Raw genomic sequence first — 21,699 nt, 5'->3', positions numbered from 1 at the left:
TGAGGATTTTTTTAAAAAAGGTAGATTGCAGTAGAAATGCAGATAAATGAATCTGAGTTTGGAAAAGTGAGAAACTGAGGCAACCAAAACCGGCAGGTCCTTTCCTCTCTTCAATTTCCAAATGGGGAGATATATGGGAGAACCTTATCTACATTGTCCAGAATTCATTGAAGGAAGCGTGGGATACAAATGTGACAAATTAAAAAGGACCATCAAATCACCGGGGGAGAATAAATTTCTTCCTTTGCCCCTCCTCTCCCCACACCCCTTCCCTCACTTTGTCATCTATGCTTTGCACTTCTCAATTCAGCTGATCTCCACTATGGAACCTAATGGGGTAAATCACTTAGGCTGAGATAAGAAATGCAGGAAACCATTAGTGCAGTCTAAACCTACTGAGCTGAGCAAATATGTTTGCGCACCATGGGATTTCTTCAAAGGCAGGATTCTCTGAGGGATCCTGGTGTGGGGCAGTGACAATGGGTGGCTCAATTTCACTCCCCTACTGGATGGCATGGGGACATTAAGTTCCCTGTTACATGAAATTATGACAAAGTACTGCAAGAGTTTGTGATAATGCTGCTGCGATTTATAATAAACTGGACTTGCTCCTTTATGAGTTTGGGTAGTGGTACTATTACTGTATTTATTTTAATTTTTTGTACAATTTGGCAACATACTTCTCTTGCATACTTTAACTGCTGCATAAAAATTAAAAAATAGAGTTTGAAAGTTACCCCTGAAGAACATTATATTTACCTGCAATAAATAAACACATTAATAGATATATTTTTTTCAGAAAAGTCAAGGTGACCAAACTAAACAGCAACCATTTTGTCAAACAGCTCTGAAACACCTAGCCAGACAGCTGTTCCTACTTTTCCTTGTCGCCAGTGAGAATAGAGAAAGAGATTAAAGTGGGTCAGAAATTGTCAAATTCTCCTTCAGTGTCTCTGTAGTGAGAATGACCTCATGCTGTTGCTGGCTGTGACCCTAACCTCAGCTGGTAGAAAAAGAGGACATAGAAACATAGTACTTCAAAAGGAGAAAACAAAAGGCACATACGAAGGGAGAGAAAGCTTTGTGCCATCAAAAGGTTTGACAGTGTTTCTTTGCTTCCTCCCCAATTTCCCTTTGCCCAGTATATGAATGGTTGGACTTCCCCCCACCCTTGTGGCAACTCTAGCATTTCAGATCTTTGTCAAAATTCCAAATATCATTCCATACTTAAAACTACAGTGTTTCCCTGTTCCCCATTTTTTTGTGAATTGTAAGACATTCCAGCTAGAGCCTTTTAGAGCACACTAGGGACTTAATACTGCCTTCTGACTGTCATAAGATTCTTATACATTACAAATGTACAGGATGCTCAGACAGAAAGAATGAACAAACACAGCAGACATTCCAAAGCAACATCAATTCGGCACCTGGAATATCCTAGGAGCCATTTATGTCAACAAGAAACCTCTTCACTAAATGTTATTTATTCTTCTCATCCTTATTCCATGAGCTTAGGGGACATTAGCCCATTTTACCACCACAACAACCATTTGAGGTAGCGGGCTAAAAAACAAAGTGGACTGTGGCCCCCCTGCTTTTAAACCAAGCCCTCAGGACCCTCCCCAGGCTACACCCCTCACTGGCCTTGCTCCATGCCCCACCCAAAGGCTTCTTCCTGCCTGGAATGCATCCAGGGAAAGCCAGAGCGGTGTAGTGGCTAGGATGCTGAACTAAGAGTGCTGGACTAAGTCCTCTAGGTGTGGATGGGAATGCCACTTTGCAGAGTTTTCTCTGAATTACGTCCAGAACATTGTGATGGTTGCTGTTGTTACTTGGCAGCAGCAAAAATAAAAAATAAAGCCGTAAGGGAAACCAAAGAACCTGTGCTACTGTCCCTGCAAATGGTGAGCTCCACCCCGAGAAATTGCTGGAGAATTTACTCTCTCACTGGAGAAATTTGGCAAGATGGTCTCCTCCAATTCATCTGCTCACAATTACAGTGGAGGATTTTGAAAGGCCATTTGAAAGCTCAAAACACACTGTTCTGATGCAAAGCAGCGAAGTAAAATAAGCGTTACAGCAAATGTATTTTGACAGTTCTGATTTTCCCCCTCTTTTTGGTGCAGCACCTTTTCTGAATATTGGGGGGAGGGAAAATCCCATCATCACCCTGCCACCCACTCAGAAGCTATTCAGGTTACTTTGCCTCCAGTGGTGTAGCATGGGTTGCCAGTGCCCAGGGCTGTGTGGACGGCTGGATGGGAGGGAAACGGATGGAGTACGCATGCACATTCAACTGCCTAACAGCATCCGCGTCACCCAGGAGATCACAGCCACAGAGATAAGAGTTGTTCTGTTGTCTGGAGAGGTCACCTCCTGGTTTGCATGGAGAAGCCGTTTTCAATGGAGCCCAGCGAAAGAAGCGCACAGCTATATTGAGGCAGCTCTGAGTGTTGGCGGAACAGCTGCTTATCTAAGTACTGCACCCATCTCTCCTTTGTCTAGGGCTGGGTCCTGCATTGGGGGGGGGGGTGGCACGTTAAAAGTTATTTAGGTTTGCTCTCAAGATAAGCCCCTATGCATTCTATTATAAACAACCCCTTATGGCTCCGCGTGTCAGTGCCTCCTTTCCTACATTCTGCCAAAGAGAGTCATTTCCTGTTGGAGCATTTCTAAAAGCAATTAAGCTCTCCGTGTTTGCTGTTCCAGAGAGATTTCCTCTAAAAGCCTGTTCCATCTTGCTGAAGTCGGTTTGCATCTTGGGCCACTTGCTGGCACTTTCTCACAGCTGCCTTTGCTCCACCACCTGGATCATTTCCATCATCCGCTTCTTCAACCCGAGGCTGCAACAAACTATGGTGCTGTGCCAGCTTCATCACTACTGTAGCATGCCATCTGGAGCAGGGGCAGCCTTTTCGTAGCCCCTGTGGTCTTCTCCTGCCTTTGCCTCTTTTAGTATGGGACTGTGGCCATGCTGCTTGTGAGAGAGAAGGGAGAATGCTTGGAGCTAGGAGAATCAGAGGTCATCAGCTGAACGTCCCTTACTTTTAGGCTGTGCACAACATTTTGAATTAGCACGACTGCAGTTACATCCCCATGCCAATTATTAGAATATGCTACCTTATTCAAAACTGCACATACAGTTGCCACTTCCTCTTTATTTCAAACTAGGAAGTCTCTTCACTCTTCCAAAATATACCCTGCATATAGGAGAACAGGAAAACTGAGGTATTCCTACACCCAATCCTAATATATCTGTGCTTACATGTTGCTCACCTAATTATGCCTTCTTGCTATTAACACAGCAACCTCTTCCAGGTGTAACTCAAAACTGAGGCATAGCATTAGGAGCTTGGGCAAATCCAACTCAATGGTGTAACATTGGAAAGTGTCAATCATTTCTCCTACCTTGGGCAGTTATCTTTCCACAAGGGCCAACTTTGATGCCAAAATCCAGCATTGCCTGAGCTCTGCAAGTGCAGCTTTCTTCTGACTGAAGTGCAGAGTGTTTGAGGACCAGGACATTCACAGGGAAACCAAATTGCTTGTTTACAAAGCTATTGTACTACCAGACTTACTACTGCTTGTGAAACATGGACCACTTATAAACGCTATCCCCAACTCCTCAAAAGATTCCCTCAATGGTGTCTCCAAAAAAAATTACATTGTGGAGACAGGCAAACTAATTCCAGTGTACTGGAAGAAGCCATGATCGTATAGTGGTTAGTACTCTGCATTGTGGAAGAAGCAAGTAACACCAGCGTCGGAGCAATGATTCTTCAACATCAACTTTGTTGGACTGGTCATGTTGTTCAGATGCCTGATTATCGTCTTCCAAAGCAACTGCTCTATTCTTAACTTGAAATGGAAAGCGTAATGCTGGTGGTCAACAAAAGAGGTTTAAAGACTCTGTCAAGACAAATCTTTAAAAATGTAGTATAAACACCAACAACTGGGAAACTCTGGCCTGCGAGCGCTCCAATTGGAGAACAGCCTTTAGCAAAGGTGTCATGGACTTTGAAGATGCTCGGAACTCAGGACTAAAGGGAGAAATGTGCTAAGAGGAAGGCACATTTGGCAAACCCTCACCGTGATCAGCTCCCACCCGGAAACCTATGTCCCCACTGTGGAAGGATGTGTGGATCCAGAATTGGATCCAGTCACTTATGGACTCACAGTTAAGACCGTGTTCATGGAAGACCATCTTACTCGGCTATGAGTGATTGCCAAAGAAGAAGAAAGAAGATAGGATTTTTAAACAAGTGGTTAATACATTTTTTCTTTTTCTAAAAGAATAAATAAAGGCTGTAATTCAGACTTCAGTCTGTAAATTTCTTTGGGGAAAAAACAAGTAAAGGAGGAAGCGGGGTGGGGGGTGGGGAATGGAAGCAAACATTTTATATGCTCTATCACATCTGAGATAAAATATTTAAAACCCTGAAGTCAACCATGAAATTAGTGACAAACAGCAATCTATGTTTGCTCAAAAACAAAAACACCTGAGCTTCTTTAAAATCTCTGCTTAAAATCTCTGTCTCACAAAAATCAATATCCCTACATGAAGATTCCTCCAGCTCCTCCAAGGATAGGCTCTTTTTATTTTAACTCTACAGATGATATTCTCATTAAAAATAATATAAGTAGAACACAGTCAACAGAAAAGGCTTAAAGGCTCATCCAATTTCTTTTGGCTACTGGGATCTGGCTCTTTGCACACAAGTAAACAGATCAACCCCCCAGCCCAGCTTAGTGGTTTTATTTCGGCAGTGTTGCCATACGCTTGCATTGTGATCATTTCTCAGCAAAATTGGGATGTTTGCTTCAAATTTATCCCACATACCCAGGGCCAGCCCAAGACCTTTTGGTGCCAGAGACAAGACCAATGCTTTCCTTTCCCTGAACCGGACCCATGCCCTGGTGGAGTGGGAGGTGCATGCCACCTGAGCCTAATCACCCCAGGTTGCCTCATTGGCATGCCAGCCATGCTGGGGCAGAAAGCTAGCTTAGGGGCTACAGGGGAAACCACATGCCACACCTTTCTGGCCACTTTCCACCGCTCAGAATTTGCCATCTGAGGCAGCTACCGCACTCTGCCTCATGGTAGGACCAGCCCGGCATACAACTTCCTGATTGAAGACCAGAACCAACTGGTAAAGCTTTTCTGAGGCTGTACAGGTTCAGATGTGCGTGAGGGGGTGCTCCTCCATGAAAATTTAGATGGCAGGGAGAAGGCTAGACCGAATCCACCCCCTGGCTCACACTAGCTTTCTACATTCAGATATATATTTTTTCAACCGCTAGATCAGTCCAGTCAAAGCTTTACCAGTTGACTGAACTTTTGTTCTTCAATTACCATAAAAAGAACGTGCACTAAAATCCAAAGAACATCCTTCAGCTTCATCTCATTTTTAGGCGACAGATTTAACAGATCCATATAAATGTAGCACAGGAGGTTTAACCCAGACTCAAGGCACCAGAATCTCTGTCCGAAATTCTTGTTAAAGAAAGCATATCAAAGATGTAGACCACACTGGCCAACTAATGGGCAAGAGGGCACACCCAACCCCCAGAGCAGGGGTTCCCAACAAAATTTTCTCGAGGACCCCTCATCGACAAGGACCCCCATTAATTCCTAATCCTAAAATTAAAAAGTGAGAGCCAAATTAAGAGTCTTTTTATAAGAGTCCAGGGAGGAGGGAGGGGACTGGAGAAGACAGGGTACCTTCGCAGTAGCACACAAATGAAGCCAACGCGCACAAAGCATCTTGGGGAGGTGAGCGTTAGTAGAATGCATGCGCTGCCTCTTTGCAAAACAGTAGTGTTTGTAAAGCGCCACCTAACGGCATACAGCAGAACTACTGCCTCATCTAATTCTAGTTTTGCGCTAGACTCTGCTCATGCAGGAAGCGGCCAAAACAAAAAATCTGTTATCAAACAAAATATATTTAATATATTTTTTATTCTAATAGCATCTTGAGGACCCCTCTGACATAGCTCGCGGACCCCTGAGGGTCCGCGGACCACCTGTTGGGAACCACTGCCCCAGAGGGTTTATTGTGTCCCCCCAAAGCCCTCCTCATGCATGTTTTTGTTTGTTTGCTGTAAAATAACTTTTTAATCATTATCTTTTACCCACTGTCATATCTAACTGCTCTGCCGGTGGTCCCCAAATGCCCTACAATCCTTTAAACCGTTTCCAAGTGGAATCAGCACTGGCATGTCCCCATTCCCAAGCACTCCTGCTGCCCTTGAAAGCTGTCATTAGTTGTGCTTACTCTGAGGAACCACCAGGAACCGTCATATCTCTTCATCAGGGATGGGAGCCAGACTGCCAGCCCCAGCCAAGGGCAAAATTGCCAGCAATAGGGGGCAAGTGTATTAGAAGTTTGCATTGAGCCAAGGAAAAGAAGGGAGGGCTGGAAGAGAAAGTGGACTGGAGGAGGCGCAGAAGAACACTCCACAGAGTGAAGCAACCCCAGTAGGGAAGACAGAATCATAACCCTAAATCTAGGCAGGGCATGTTGCAGGCATGCCAACACATGTGGGGAGAGGGGTGTGGAATAAAATAGAATGATGCAACGTGGGAGGTTGGAAAAAAGCTCTCAGCTTCACATGGATGTCAAGAGCTGGGTGGCCACCTTGCCAAATATTCTCCAGGGAAATAGTTGAAGGGGGCGGGGGGAACCACATTCAAAAATTGTCCAAAAAAATCTCTTCTGATAAATTCTGGATGAGATTCTCCCTCTCAACTCTGTAACCTTGAGCACTTCACCAGAAAGGGATCCAGCACAAAGGAAAAAGAGATTAAAAAGAGGGAGATAAAAATAGCTCTAATGCACCACACAAGCACATACTCAAAAGTCAGCTGCAAGAACTGCATTCAACTCTGTCTTTATTAAGAGGGGAAATGTTCAGTTCAGTCTATCATGGAACCTGCACAACGAAAAGCTACAGACTGAGGAAATCTCAAAAATATACTGTATGTTTGAAATTACTGTAGTATGTATCTCCTAGCCCCTTTTATTTTTATATTTTGAAAAGGAAGGAATAACACGAATAATTACCCTTGTTAAAGATGCTGTCAAAACACACTTGGAAATTCTCCCTCAATTTCTGACTGGAACTGACAATCCATACCCTAAGATGCCATTGCTGCATTATTCCACTGCTTCAGCACATGGGATTATACTATGCAAATTAGCTGCCATAATTAGGTTGATAACAACACATTCCAAACATAGCTTCCTTGTGACAACTTCTTCAGGACAATTGCTGATCCTAAAGAGGACCCAAATTTGACAGCCTTGCAGCAATATTACTTAGCCACACCACTAAAAATTATGTTGTTATTAATTAATTCCATGTACGATTATTTTTGTTTCTAAACCATGCTAGTTATGACAAAGCAAGTCATAGAGAAGTCTCAATAGAGAGGCTTTAGCGTGTAATATCTCCAGGCAACAGAAGAAGCAGAGATGACAATTTACCATGTGATAACTTCCTAGAGGGCCTTTTTTCAGTCAGAACTTGTTGGAACTCAGTTCCGTCACCTCTCAGGTGGGCACCACTGCCATTCTAATCTTATCAATCTTAATCAACTTAATCATGCCAATCTTAAACAACTCCTCACCCACAATAATACCACCACCAGACTTAACATGGACACTGGTACCAGAGCCTGCAATAAACCCAGATGCCAACTTTGCTGCCACATACACCCGGACAACACCATTACTGGCCCCAACAACATCAAACATACCATCTCAGGACTATTTAATTGCTCATCTTCTAACATTGTGTATGCCATCAAATGCCAACAGTGCCCTTCAGCTCTCCATATTGGACAAACAGGCCAAACCCGACGCCAAAGAATAAATGGACATAAATCTGACATCAGGAATCACAAGACAGAGAAACCAGTAGGAGAACACTTCAATCTCCCAGGACATTCTATACAAGATCTCAAAGTAGCTGTCTTATTACAGGAAAATTTCAGAAACAGACTGGAAAGAGAAGTTGCTTAATTGCAACTCATTACCAAGCTTAAATCCATGGAGAGACCTGGCCTGAATAAGGACATTGGATTCTTATCTCATTATACATGATAAGGCTTCCTTTAGCCACCTCACCCCTTTGCTTTTTCCTGCAAGACCAATTGCAGTTGTTAACAGTCGTTAACAGTCATCAACAGGTTTACCACTCCTATCAGCCAATCACCCATTCCCACCACCCTTCTGAGTAATACCCCCACCCCCACCCTCTGACTATATATAAGGGTCTGGTGACTTCTGTTTCAGTGTATCTGAAGAAGTGTGCATGCACACGAAAGCTCATACCTATGACAAACCTAGATGGTCTCTAAGGTACTACTGGAAGGATTTCTTTATATATTATGCTTATTCTAAGGGAATGAAGCAGATCTTCGTGGTGAGATCCAGCACCTCTTTTTCAAGAAAAATCACACTGCTAGACATCATTGCATATGGAACACACCAACAATATGTCTGTGGACAGCTGGTAGGGTGTGCTCACATGCGCTACCATCCCCCAAGGTTCTCTTGCTCAGTGACACTGACCTTGTTGAGAGGGGAAGGTCTGCAGGGGGTTTCTGCTTGCAATCACTTATATAGAAGTAGAACCCTCCATGTGATCATAGGCAAAGTAGCATCGCCAATTGCATGGAATTTTCTTCTTGCATTTGAGCAAACCCAAGTAAAAGTCCCCCACAGACCTTCCCCACTCAACATGAGGAAAGTAATGGACACAGCCGATGGGGTGGCATGCAAGGGGAACTTGGGAGCAGTGTTTGCATGCATGTTCCATCCACCCATGAATGCAGTGGTTGGAGTGTTGCACCTGGGAGGCCAAGGCTCAAATCCCCACTTGGCCATGAAGCTCACTGGGTGACTTTGGGCCAGTGACTGCCTCTCAGCCTAATCCACCTCCTCACAGGGTTGTTGTGGGGATTAAATGAGGAGGGGGTACACCACCTTGAGCTCCTTGAAGGAAAAAGTGGGAAACAAATGCAACAAATAATGCAATAATAATAATAATAATAATAATAATAATAATAATAATAATAATAATGGCATTGATACGTTCATGCCTTCAGTGAGCTGATCATTGGTAATGATCCTGTTCAGTGATGAGAAAATCTTACTGCACCCCTGCTTCCTTGGATTGGGACCAGATGCAGAACCTTATTGCCTCACTTAGCAGGGCAATAATGGTGACTGACTAGATAGTCTGGTAAATTATGTCTTGGTACATGGCCATACAACCATCAACCTATCTCTGTGCAATGCCACTGATTTCCATGGAGAAGCTACTCAAAGGCCTTTCATCTTGTTTGACTGAACCATCCGTGTACCTCTCACTTCCCCTCACATTGCCAGTGAAAATCTACACAGTATTGATCCAGAGCAGATTCTAATGTATAGTTAGCAGAGTAAAAACTTAAACATGTTGCAGGATTCCCAAAAAATGGACCTGAGGCAATTATATTTCATCCAGCAGAGCTTTACTGCTACTGAAGACAAATGAGCATCATGGTCACAATTCCAATACATTCAGGATTCACACTGTCCATAAGAAATCCAGTTGCAGCAGACTTAACTTAAAACTTACAATAACCTATAATAAGTCTAAAACTTAACACTATAGCATACAGAACACCACACCAGACGGAAAAGAGATAGAAAGAGAAAGTGAGAAACCCATGCTCCTTCTGGCCCTACTATTATAGTCAACATGACCTTGACAGAAAGAGATTAACAGAACCAGTTTAAGCCAGCTGTACTCAGCTTCTCTGAAGGAATAACCCAAACATCATAAACCTTCTGCTTGCTTCTTTCACACAGAGAAGCTTCCAGAAGCTTCTTGGACCCTCTTGAATTAAGTAGAATAGGAAAGATCTCTACACATCACATCAATACTATCTGCACTAAGAAATGCAGCAATGGTTCACCTTATATCATCAAGACCATCGGTCCATCCCAGTCTCTGTTCTCTGACTAGCAGCAGCTGGTCTTTCCGAGTCTTGCTACCCAAGATCTGCTATCTGGAGATGAACTAGGGACCTATTAAGTTTGACCATTAAGCTTTGGTGGTTCTTCTGACAAGAAATTACAAATCCCACATTACTGGTAATCAGAGGGAATGGAAAATATATAGGATACCAGAGATACGATATTAGAGATACAGTTCATAGATAGGTGATAGAAAGATATGGATATAGTGTACCCTCCAGTACCAAGTCTCCACTGGATAATTTCACTGCTGTAAAAGAAGGAAAGCTAAATATGGGGGATTCACTTTGTGCTTTGCTTGTTTTAAACTGCAGGTCTATTATTGTACCCTGGTGGCAAAAATTCAATAACACAGGTTGAGGTAGTTACCAGGATACTGTAATGAGGTCTGTTTTTTTATTTAATATCTTCCTAATAATTTACTACATTAATGAAATTTGTAGAGGATAATAAATTAGGAGGAGTTGTGACCATCCATTCAGTAGGCAGAAACACAAAGAGAACCAAAAAAGATTAATAGGCAGAAGACAGCAACACGAGATTCAATTTAAAGAGAGAGGGTGGAAGAAACATAAAGCCATCTAGGGAAATATAATCCAGAACACAAACAATGCAATGTGGGGGACAGTAGGGCAGAAACGGGAGAAAGAGACCTAAGTGGGCAATAGTAGCACAACATTGAGCAGACTTAACAAGCATTATGCTTAAAAGAGATACACCCACAACAAATAAATCATTAAATGTTTATTTACCCTCATGCCTTTTCCTTTTCATTATACGGTTTGTGGTGCTGACGCAATAACTTTCTGGGTCCCAGTTGCATCATATCATGGCTCTGGCCAGTGAGGAGAATGGACCCTGCTGCAATAGAAAAAATAAAATATACATCAAGAAAACCTCTCATGTATATCTTGGTGAATCTTTGATGCCTGTACAGTGGTACCTCGCAAGACGAATGCCCTGCAAGATGAATTTTTCGCAAGATGAATGAGTCTTGCGATCTGATGGTGACTCGCAAGACGAATTCATTTTGCGAAAAATTCATCTTGCGAATCGCGGTTTCCCATAGGACTGCATTGAAATTTAATTAATGTGTTCCTATGGGCAAAAAATAAAAGAAAAAAATTCAATATAATTCAATATAATTCGATATTTCCTATGGGAAACTGCGATTCGCAAGACGAATTTTTTGCAAAATGAATTGACTCGCGGAACGAATTAAATTAGTCTTGCGAGGCACCACTGTATTTGACATCCTCTGTAGTACTGCATGATGGGTTGCATGCAACAATATTTTGTATCTGAGAGCATTTGTTAGGTGACATGCTACCATTTTTGACAGACTATCCCTTATGTTGTTTGGGATTTGATGAATCCCAAAATCAAAAACAGCAAGAGAGAAGTCGAAAGCACTAATTTGAACTCAGGGGAAGAAACTTTTTTTTGGTGAGCTTTAATATTTGCTTCATGGTATTTAGTACTTAAAATGTATTGAAGGATCTTTAGGGCCAACATAGTTATGCTTTGGAAGCATGTCAGAATTAGGGATGTCCTGAAACACAACAATATATTCCTCATGGCCTCACTGAGATAGCATATTGTAATCTTACTGTCTGTATTTATAATAGTGTTTATTAAGGCACACTCCTCCATTGTCTTCAAAGACAGAAAGATGTCAACTATTATGGATATACATTATATGATCAGTTAGCAATAATTTCCAATAAATGGCAGCCCTATTCTACCAAATGTTTCTTCCATTCCAGGCACTTGCTATCTCCTAAGCTGTAGAAGGCTGGACCTTGCAAGTATTTAGAGCTGAGCATCTGAGTGACCAAGAATCATGGCAATGCAAATGTTTCACCAATCATGGTTAGAGTCAATGTGCAAAAAATAAGAAAAAAGGCCAGAGAGTGGAGAAGAGAGAGCACATTCCTAAGACTTGATGCTGTACTTTGCAGGGAGACGACAGTAAGCATTGTTATAAGAAAAAAAACCTGCTCCTTTCCCCTTATGGGGTACCCAAGACCCATGGACTGCAAGAAGGTCAAACCCAAACTTCGGCCCTCAAGATGTTTTGGACTACAATCTTCCCCGACCACTGGTCCTGTCAGCTAGGGATCATGGGAGTTGTAGGTCAAAACATCTGGAGGGCCACAGTTTGGGGATGCCTGATCAAACCTATCCATTCTTAAGGAAATCAGCCCTGAGTGCTCACTGGAAGGACAGATCCTGAAGCTGAGGCTCCAATACTTTGGCCACCTCATGAGAAGAGAATACTCCTTGGAAAAGACCCTGATGCTGGGAAAGATTGAGGGCACAAGGAGAAGGGGACGACAGAGGACGAGGTGGTTGGACAGTGTTCTCGAAGCTACGAACATGAGTCTGAGCAAACTGCGGGAGGCAGTGCAAGACAGGAGTGCCTGGCGTGCTATGGTCCATGGGGTCAGGAAGAGTCGGACACAACTAAACAACTAAACAAAAACAACAAGCTCAAGACCACCCCCCAATACATCATACATACTTCACAGAAGGAGAGGTCTACAGCAGAATCCTGTCTGACAGGAAACCTGTTAATGGGTTTACCTGGGTAGCCTGGCCATTCTTTTGTGATGATAAATACTTAATTCCTGAGTCCAGGTCACAGGCTCACCCTATTCATACACAAATGTGCCCTTAAGGCAGGATTTGTGAGCACAGAGACAATGGGGAGGCTTTTCCCATTTCCATCCAAACTGTAGACAATATTTGAGGTCACTGAAAGAGTCAAAATGGCTTTAGGACTGTTTTCCTGTACTGTTTTCTGATATGTGGTTTATATATTTATGTATGAGTTTGCCTGAACATTTATTTTATATCTTAGACCTTATAATTCTCAAAACAGCATGAATTAGGCCCCAGTAATAAAAAGCATGAACTATGTATTACAACCAACTTCCCAGCAACTCTACTGCAAAGTTCAGCTGGATCTATTTTCAGCCAAGTTTCAGTTTTTCAGGCCAAATGATCACTCTGAACAAATGTACATCACACACACACACATCCAAAACAGTCAAGAATTCCAAGGCTAAACACAATGCAAGACAGTCAAGCTATTATTGGTTCTAATTAGCGCTGCTGCAAACCATATCATTCTTAAAATGTGGCCGGCAGAGCTCTGAAAAAGGCATGGAATTATTTCCCAGCCCTGAAAACATGAAAGAAAGAAAGAAAATCAAAGCAGCCGCTTTCAATCTGCTCCACACAACTAAATGAAATCCTTCATCAGTGCAAAAGGGCAAAAATGCATCCGCGGCAATTGAAAAGCGAGCTGTAATTCACAGATCCAAACACTCATTACAAAACTGATGAATGAAAAGCATGTGTTTGAACAATTCTAAGCAAGGGAAGAAAGAGACATTAAAGGGGAGGGGTCAAAATCATGACACATGAGACGGCACATTCTCACAGTGTGGTTATCCAAGAGAACATTTGAAATTCCTTCAGCTAATGAGGGATGGTCCGCACATGGCCAGAACATGGAAGACATACATGAAATGAATTTCATGCCTTCGTTCGCATACCCTTTTGGGCCATGTATAATTTTTCTTGTTAAGAACAAGCCCTGTGAATAAATGCCTATGTGCACAAATTTCATTTATTCGAACCATTCATCTCTTTTCACAGAACAAAGCATCACACAAGAGAGGCCTGTTCACATAGGATTCTATTTATTTGTGGCATTTTCATCTTGCCTTTACAATACTAAACTAAATAAATGATACCACTTGTTGAGTGACAAAGTCCTCTTAGGGCAGGTGGGAGCTGATAGCACAAGCTCCGTGGCCTGGGTCCCCTCGCTTCTGTCTTTGCTCAGGTCACAAAGGTCAGAAGCAGCCCCAGGCAAGATGGTGGAGGGGCTGCCACAGAAGTTCTCTCAGACTGTTGATGGTTCTGTCAGGAGCCAATGGCTTGGGCTCCCTATCCTTACAGGTCATGTATGTAGATCGAGTTTCTACGTGCCATGAGGGAGGGTGTACAGCTTCACTTTCATGCCGCATCATGCAGAGTGCAAACTATTCTGGAGGTCCATTTTCGTCATGTCAAAGTTTGCCCGGAATAGCAGGGAGTCGTGTCATTCATTGGACTCATGTGGTTTATTTCTGCTGATGTTACCAAAATAGCACAAGATGTTACATTTCTGAAGTGGTTCCCACACCACTAGGAGTGGACAGTTTTTGGTTTCTCTCCATTTCTTATTTTTTAGAAAATCTTAAATTCAATTCTGCACATTTCCATATCAGCGCTCTCTCTCTCTCTCTCTCTCTCTCTCTCTCTCTCTCTCTCTCTCTCTGGGTCTGGGTGTCTTTCTCCTAATATATTGTGCATTTCTCCTAATATACACATTTTTGTATGCAATTTTGCCTGATATACATATTATTGCAAGCCATCTTCCCTAATATAATTCACTTTTGCATGCTGTTTTCACTTATCTATGTATAAGTTGTGTTGATATAGCAACCGGGAAATTTTGTTGTTCCCGCAAGGGGACAATGTCAATAAAGATTTATTCTATTCTATTCTATTTTTTTATGCACGCTTTCCCCTAATATGTGCATCCTTGTACACATTTTTGGGTTTGAGAACTGCACCACAAAATTCAGACACCATTCAAATTTCAAAAGACAGCTACATTTCAGTTTGTATATTGTTTCGGGAAATCACAGGTTCACATTGAAAGGTGAACTGAACTGAATTTTTTTTCTGGCACTGTGGCAATCTATGAATCATATGAGCAATGCATGAAATTGCACAGATGTGTCTAAGTTTTGGATTATGGTAAACTAACATGAAACAGTCACCCTATACATTTCTCCGTTAAATTACCCCTTGTCGTTACATAGTGTTTTTCACCAGTCATATCTCCCCAGTTGATGTATGTCTTATGCTGAAATGATTAGTGCAAAGTCATGTTTTGGTTTATGGTTACGTTCTACTGGATGTTGATTTGAAAATTCGATAAAAGATTTTTTAAAAACTGCAGAATGCCAAATACATGGAGGTTATCTTTGGGGCTTCTTGCATTTTTGCTCTTCTGTACCTGAGCTGCAATGTAAGGCAACACTATCAGTGTGAGAGCAGATTGGAATTCTGAGCAGATATTCATAAGGAACGAATCAGGAAATCTGAAAGAAAATGTCACATTAAGATTTTGAAGTAAGTTGTTAATATTTGCAAAAGATTTCCTAAAGCTCCAGGGAGACTTAAAACCAATATCAAGGAAAAATCAACGTGTGCTGAAAATATCGTCACAGAATCTCAATTTTTGCCTGTCCTAGCTGAATCTATTTTTAAAGCCTTCATTATTCAAGGTTATTTTAACATATTTTACACTTGAGAACTCTAACACATACTAATGTCATTAATTAGAAAAAAACACACCAAATCTTTATGCAAGCTGCAGCTGCAATACAACATTGCAGGCTGCATATTTTTGTGTGTGTTGGATTTGGATGACTCAACAAAACAGGGCTGGCAAAACACAGCTTGTTGTCCAAAGCAGCTGCGTTGTAGAATTCAAGAGCTAATTCCAGGAGTCCCTGCAGTTGTTACAACTTTGTACCCAAATTCATGTGGGAGTACTGACTTTGATAATGACCCTAGGCTCGAACCAGTAGTGAGTAATTTCAAAATGGCAGTGTGGAGAAACAAGAAACAGAAGAGCGGTGGCAGTGCAAGAAGCAGTGCCCTGCCAGGGTGTTCCTGCCAGGAGGGCTGAAAGCACTTGCATTTTCCCTTTCAATTAAAACTAAATGAAAAGGCAAGAAGGTTTCTCCCTCTATTTTCTCCATATTGTATCTTATGTGGCAATTGCTATCGCTGGAGATAAACGAGTTTAAATCTTGGTACAAGTAAGATTTGAAATAAAGGTAATTAAAAGAGTTTTAGTAATGACACTCCTGCCTGCTTCCTACTTCATTTGTAATCTTCATCCCCAACATTCTCCCCTGATAAAAGGGAAGATTCAGTGTGTGAATTTTCTCCCTGACACTCTGGACCCAACTCTATTAACAGATAAACACGGCCTTCAACACAGCTACCAAACCACTCCTCAGAATCCTCACTTTTGGAGATTAGAATCTCTTGCTTCTTTCAAAACAACTCATTAGCCATAAACTGGTTAAGAGATAAAAACCTTTCTCCTCAAAGCAGAAACCAAACGTTTTATCAGTGCTATCCAAGGCCATGTTAACTGCTACCAATAATTATAAAAAAGTCAATATTCAGTAGAAGTTTCCAACATGGTGCCCTCCAAATGTTGTAGACCACAGGTTCCATCAGCCCTAGTCAGCAGGGACAATGGTCAGGGATTATGGGAGTTGCAGTCCAGCAACATCTGGTTGGCACCACCTTGGCTACTGCTGATACGCACCTTTGTGTGTATCTTGCTCTAACAAGTTTCACTGTTCTGTTAGTTGCACAATAGCATTAACCACAGACTCTAAATATGGGGTTAGTTACATAAGAGAGCAAGGCTCTGAAGATCAGACTCTATGGGGCAAAGTAAACAGGCTGCAAATTGAGATACAACTGTGAAGGGGCCAAACCTGCCCAATCTTTTTCCTTCAATGGTGCACAAAATGCACCTCTTTCCTTTCCACTGTAAGCTTCAGGAAATAGTAAGCATTCACATAACGGAGAAAGCAAAATTTTACACTTGGTAATACTGTCACAGAAAAGGTGAAATCTACCCTTTGCCCCAGATCCTGTGTGTGTGTGTGCATATAATTTTATTTGCTTTTCTGTTGCATATTTCATGTTTATACAATAACCATCCAAACAATTCAATAGTCTCGACTTCCCTTCCTCTCCTTCTATGGTTTCTTCAGTTTCCCCTCTACTCCACATATTCTAAATATTTCATACCTTTCCCCCATCTTCTTCTTTTTACGTCAACTTACCTTATACTGCTGAATCTACTCTAATCCTGCTAACGTATTTACCCGTTTACACTGACTTTTAAAAATAATCTACAGATATCTTCCAATCTTCCTTATAAGCCTTCACCCCAGTTCCTACTGATGACCACAGTATACTCATTTGATCAACCATCTCTCCATCCAACAGTGGGAGCTGCAGCAAAGATCTTACCTGACCTGTATGTACTCAAAGAGGCCATATGCCAGACAACTGAAGGAGTCAAAGCAGTATCCCACTACCCAGAAAACATGTTCTGTTGCATATTCAATACAGATGTGAAACCGTGTAACAAAGTCGCTGTGTTCTCTTGAATAATGAAGGCACTATTTAAACATGGTGCCAGAAAGAAAGTGTCATTCTGAAGACAAAAGATCAAAGCAGCATCGATGTCAAGTGAAGCAAATAGTTTGCAATGGGAACCAGACAGATTCCATTTCTTGGGCCTCTGGCATACAATGAAGGGGACAATGGGAAACTTTTAAAATTGCCACAGAATTGAATGAAAAAGAACAAAAATAAGTAAGTACTGCAACACTGCTGCTACCTGGGATGGAAAGAAAATGTCATATGCTCCAGCACCATTTGGAGATAAAAGAAATGGAAGATCCCTCCTAATTATTAGAAATAAAACAAAATGCATTTTTGAACCAACAAAGATTGCGATGTATGAGCCAGCAAGATGCAAGCAAGAATGTGCTGAGACACCAAAAATTATGTTGCTAGATGATCAAAATGGCAGGTACTTGTGAACATGGCATTTTGAAAGAAGAATTGAACAGAGACAGGCGGTAAAAATAATAGATTCCAGGACAGAAAAATTCCTGCCGTTCCCCTGTCCCAACGACAGACGACACATGACGGCATAGCAAGGTCATGCATGCAAGCCCTAAATATAGGGAGATTTGGGAAGGTGTTCCAATGCACTGGCCCACAAGAGGAAGCTCAGGGACACGTGCATGGGCTTAAATAGAGGTCCCTCAATACAGATTTGCTGGCATCCCTTTGGTATAATAACACCCAGCATCGAGGGGCCTCCAATAGGGTGTTGCGGCCATCCAAACGTTCCCACCCGCAACACAGGGTCTGGTTGCCAGGTCACACTGCAACACATGCCCTCTGATTAGGGAGGACCCGATTTCCCTGTTTCATACAACATGACCCAGACTGAAGTGCCAAAGCAAATGTGTGAGAGGAGGGCGAAGAGGGAGCATGTGGGGCTGACATTCATTCCAGGCTTAAGGCTTTAATAAGCCAGGAATGCAATGCCAGGCTGGAACTGTCTCATTGTAACAAAACACATTCTCTTGAACAGTCAGGGTACTATTATAACCAAACATAAATCACATAGAGATGCACTACAGATGCATGCGTGCATAAATGAAACACACCCAGGCCTCTTGCAATCTCCCGCCACAGACACACTCACTTGTTAGCACTGCATTTTGTTAGTAAGGGGGGAGGGGGAGAAAAGAAAAAAGACCGCAGATACAGATGGTTGTAGAAAACGCAATGACAAATCAGAAACAATAGAACATGTAATCACCAGCTTCTCTGTCCTATCCAATACAGAATATTTTGCCAAAGGCAATCAGTCTGCAAAAAATGTTTCGCTACGAGCTGGGTATACTGCATCAACTAATCATTTGAGAACTGCTGCCTTTCTACAAATCAAGTCAGTCCCTACCCAGTTCTTGAGAAGAGCAATTACACCTTATGCTTGGGATAATTCTGCTGTAAACTGATAAAAACAATATGATACAATAGACCAGATGCAATACTATGGAATTAACAGAACAAAATTGTTGTTGTGAATGATACTGAAATCTCTCACAAATCTCTCTGAAGCAACTAATATTTTATTTTATTTTATTTAAAAATGAATGTAGCCATGGAATTAGAACGAACATAGAAAGATAAGAAAAAAATCATATTCCCTTTCAGTAATAAGCTATGGGAGTTAACCTGAAATGAAGAATGGAAGCTGAGAAAGTTACCATGGGAAAAAAGTCACAGCAGAAACACTTGAGGAATTTGTCTTTGCATATTCTGTCCATTGGTCCAGTTGCGGACGACTCGAGTTGCGGCGCTCATCTCACTTTATTGGCCGAGGGAGTCGGCGTACAGCTTCCAGGTCATGTGGCCAGCATGACAAAGCCACTTCTGGCAAACCAGAGCAGCGCACAAAAACATCGTTTACCTTCCCGCCAGAGCGGTACCTATTTATCTACTTGCACTTTGACGTGCTTTCGAACTGCTAGGTTGGCAGGAGCAGGGATCGAGCAATGGTAGCTCACCCCGTTGCGGGGATTTGAAACACCGAGCTTCTGATCAGCAAGCCCTAGGCTCTGTGGTTTAGACCATAGTGCCACTAGCGTCCCGGGGGGAACAGTAGAAATGCACATTTAAGGGAACATAAGTTTAGAAATGAATGTTTTGTGAAAAAATACATGTTTAATATGATTTTTTAAAATCATTTTGGGGGGGACAGAATGGCAAATGAATGTGGAAGCAGGATGAGACATGGGCACACGTGAAACAAATATAGGCCAGAAAAACAATGCAAAACAGCGGCCATTCTCCAGACTTGTCATATCAGGAAATCCCTAAGTTATAGGAGATTTCATACAGAAAGACCCTTGGGGTGAAAATTCCGTACCTAAACGAGCACTTGCAGTACTATGACAAATACCTTTAATCGGTGCTTTTTTTCTTTAAAAAAATGTTTAGGGTTACTCTCATTTTCCTACTCATATTGAAATACTGCCCCTCAATGAGGCCAAACTTAGATTCACAAAATGTTTAGGGGCATGCGTACCCCTGCGTCCCCCCAGAAAAAAAGCACTGCCTTTGATAATTAGCAACAAATTAATCTTAGAACATGGTAAATCATAAGCCACTCCAGGAAGGATTAAAGGTAAAGGTAAAGGGAACCCTGACCATTAGGTCCAGTCGTGGACGACTCTGGGGTTGCGACACTCATCTCACTTTACACCCCGTCACAGGGATTCGAACCACCAACCTTCTGATCAGCAAGCCCTAGGCTTTGTGGTTTAACCCACAGCGCCACCCGCGTACCCCAGGAAGGATTATGCCCTATCAAATGTAAGCAACATGGCTGATGTTTTTTTAAAAAAGGATACTAAAAGCAGGACCTTCACAGTCACCCATTTGTTATCAGGGGTTGATCAGAGTTGTTGCAGCAAGCTGATCAGTCATACATCTCATGCCCCAGTCTCCACCATCTCAAAATAGCCCTGCCACCACTGGTGCCAAAGGCAGGAGTCAGTTAAGTCTCCTGGCTTCTAGAATACTGCTGGTCCTGTTGCTATTGGTGATGCTGTCAACAGAGAGCTAAGCAGAAAGGTACGGTAACAGAACTTAATGCAGAGTCTGTTGGAAAGAACAACAGGGTGTCCAGAGGGAATGATGTTGTGGCTTGGTAGAGAAATAAAGATTGATGGAGATGGCAGTTGAAACGGACTTTGGAAAATGGTCCCCGTTTATCTAGTAGTCTACAGTGGGATATGGTGTGTAGGATAGACTTAAGGACCCAGTATTCTCCTAGTCCTGCATTGTATGAGATTACCATACCCTCCAAAATTTCTCCTATGAAAATAGGGATGTCCTATTCCATAACAACAACAGCAACTTCTTTATTATTTATACCCCATCCATTGGACTGGGTTGCCCCAGTCACTCTGGACAACCTCCAACGTATATAAAAACATAACAAAACATTAAACATTTTTTTAAAAAAACCTTTCCTATACGGGGCTGCCTTCAGATGTCTTCTAAAAGTTCTATAGTTACTTATTTCCTTGGCTTGGGGGTTCCATAACTCCATACCCTCCAACATTTCTTCAATGAAAATAGGCATGTCCTACCATACCCAACATTTCTCTGACATCCTAAGAAAAAGCGGGACATTCCGGGATCAAATAAGAAACCGGGACGGCTTCTGTAAATCCAGAACTGTCCCTGGAAAATAGGGACACTTGGAAGGTCTGAATTACTGTTTGTTCAGCTTGGCCACATAGAGCAGAAAAAGAAGAAATGAACTTACAATACAGTACATTAAATAAAAACTTTAAAAAACAACAACCCCACGATGCTTGCATGAGGGGAATGAACCAAATTAAATTGACTGGAATTACCAGTGTGAGTTTGTAGGGCAGTTTCAAAGTAGTTTGGTCACTTCTGCAAGAAAAGACGAGTTTTACAGCTTGTATGATTTAGGGCTGTAGGACAGACAATGCGATTCCCGAATTGCAAACCTTCAAACTAGCCTTGCCTTTCAAATTCAGTGACAGCCATTCTAATGTGTCATATTTTATTGACAGAGCTATGTCACATTGCTGAAGGGGAATTATGATAATTCTGCATTTTGGGTAAGCTGCTTGAAATGTTATTGCTTTAATATTTAGTTTTCATACCAATGTACATAATAAAATGACCAGAGGGGGTAGCTGTGCTTGCTGCAACAGGTGATTACTAAAACACATTATATAATAAACAGCAAAAAAGTAAAAGATAAAAATATATATTATGGTAAAAGTTTTCCTGAACTACAGTCCACTTCATAACCTTTTCGTACATCTGATGAAGTAGACTGTAGTTCAGGCATCCCCAAATTTCAGCCCTCCAGATGTTTTGGACTCCAATTCCCATCTTCCCTGACCACTGGTCCTGTTAGCTAGGGATCATGGGACTT

The 21,699-nt window shown here is 42.0% G+C and overlaps 1 protein-coding gene across 2 annotated transcripts in view; it reads right to left on the bottom strand.

Annotated features, from left to right (window-relative positions):
* The window catches only part of LOC118096596 (phospholipase A2 inhibitor alpha-like protein), a 248,253-nt gene that overhangs the window by 84,875 nt on the left and 141,679 nt on the right, over nucleotides 1-21,699 (bottom strand). The window contains exons 1-2 of one of the 2 annotated variants that reach the window (XM_088670141.1): nucleotides 20,141-20,272; nucleotides 10,781-10,889 (exon numbers count right to left, since the gene is read on the bottom strand). The gene's annotated coding sequence lies outside the window, so the exon portion shown is untranslated. Of the gene's footprint in view, nucleotides 1-10,780; nucleotides 10,890-20,140; nucleotides 20,273-21,699 lie in introns of those variants that run through there. The other variant, XM_088670140.1, reaches the window with a different exon arrangement.

Source organism: Zootoca vivipara, chromosome 5 (genome assembly GCF_965207765.1).
Source record: "Zootoca vivipara chromosome 5, rZooViv2.hap1.1, whole genome shotgun sequence".
NCBI classification, from domain to species: Eukaryota; Metazoa; Chordata; class Lepidosauria; order Squamata; family Lacertidae; genus Zootoca; species Zootoca vivipara.
This window is presented reverse-complemented; position numbering and strand designations above follow the sequence as displayed.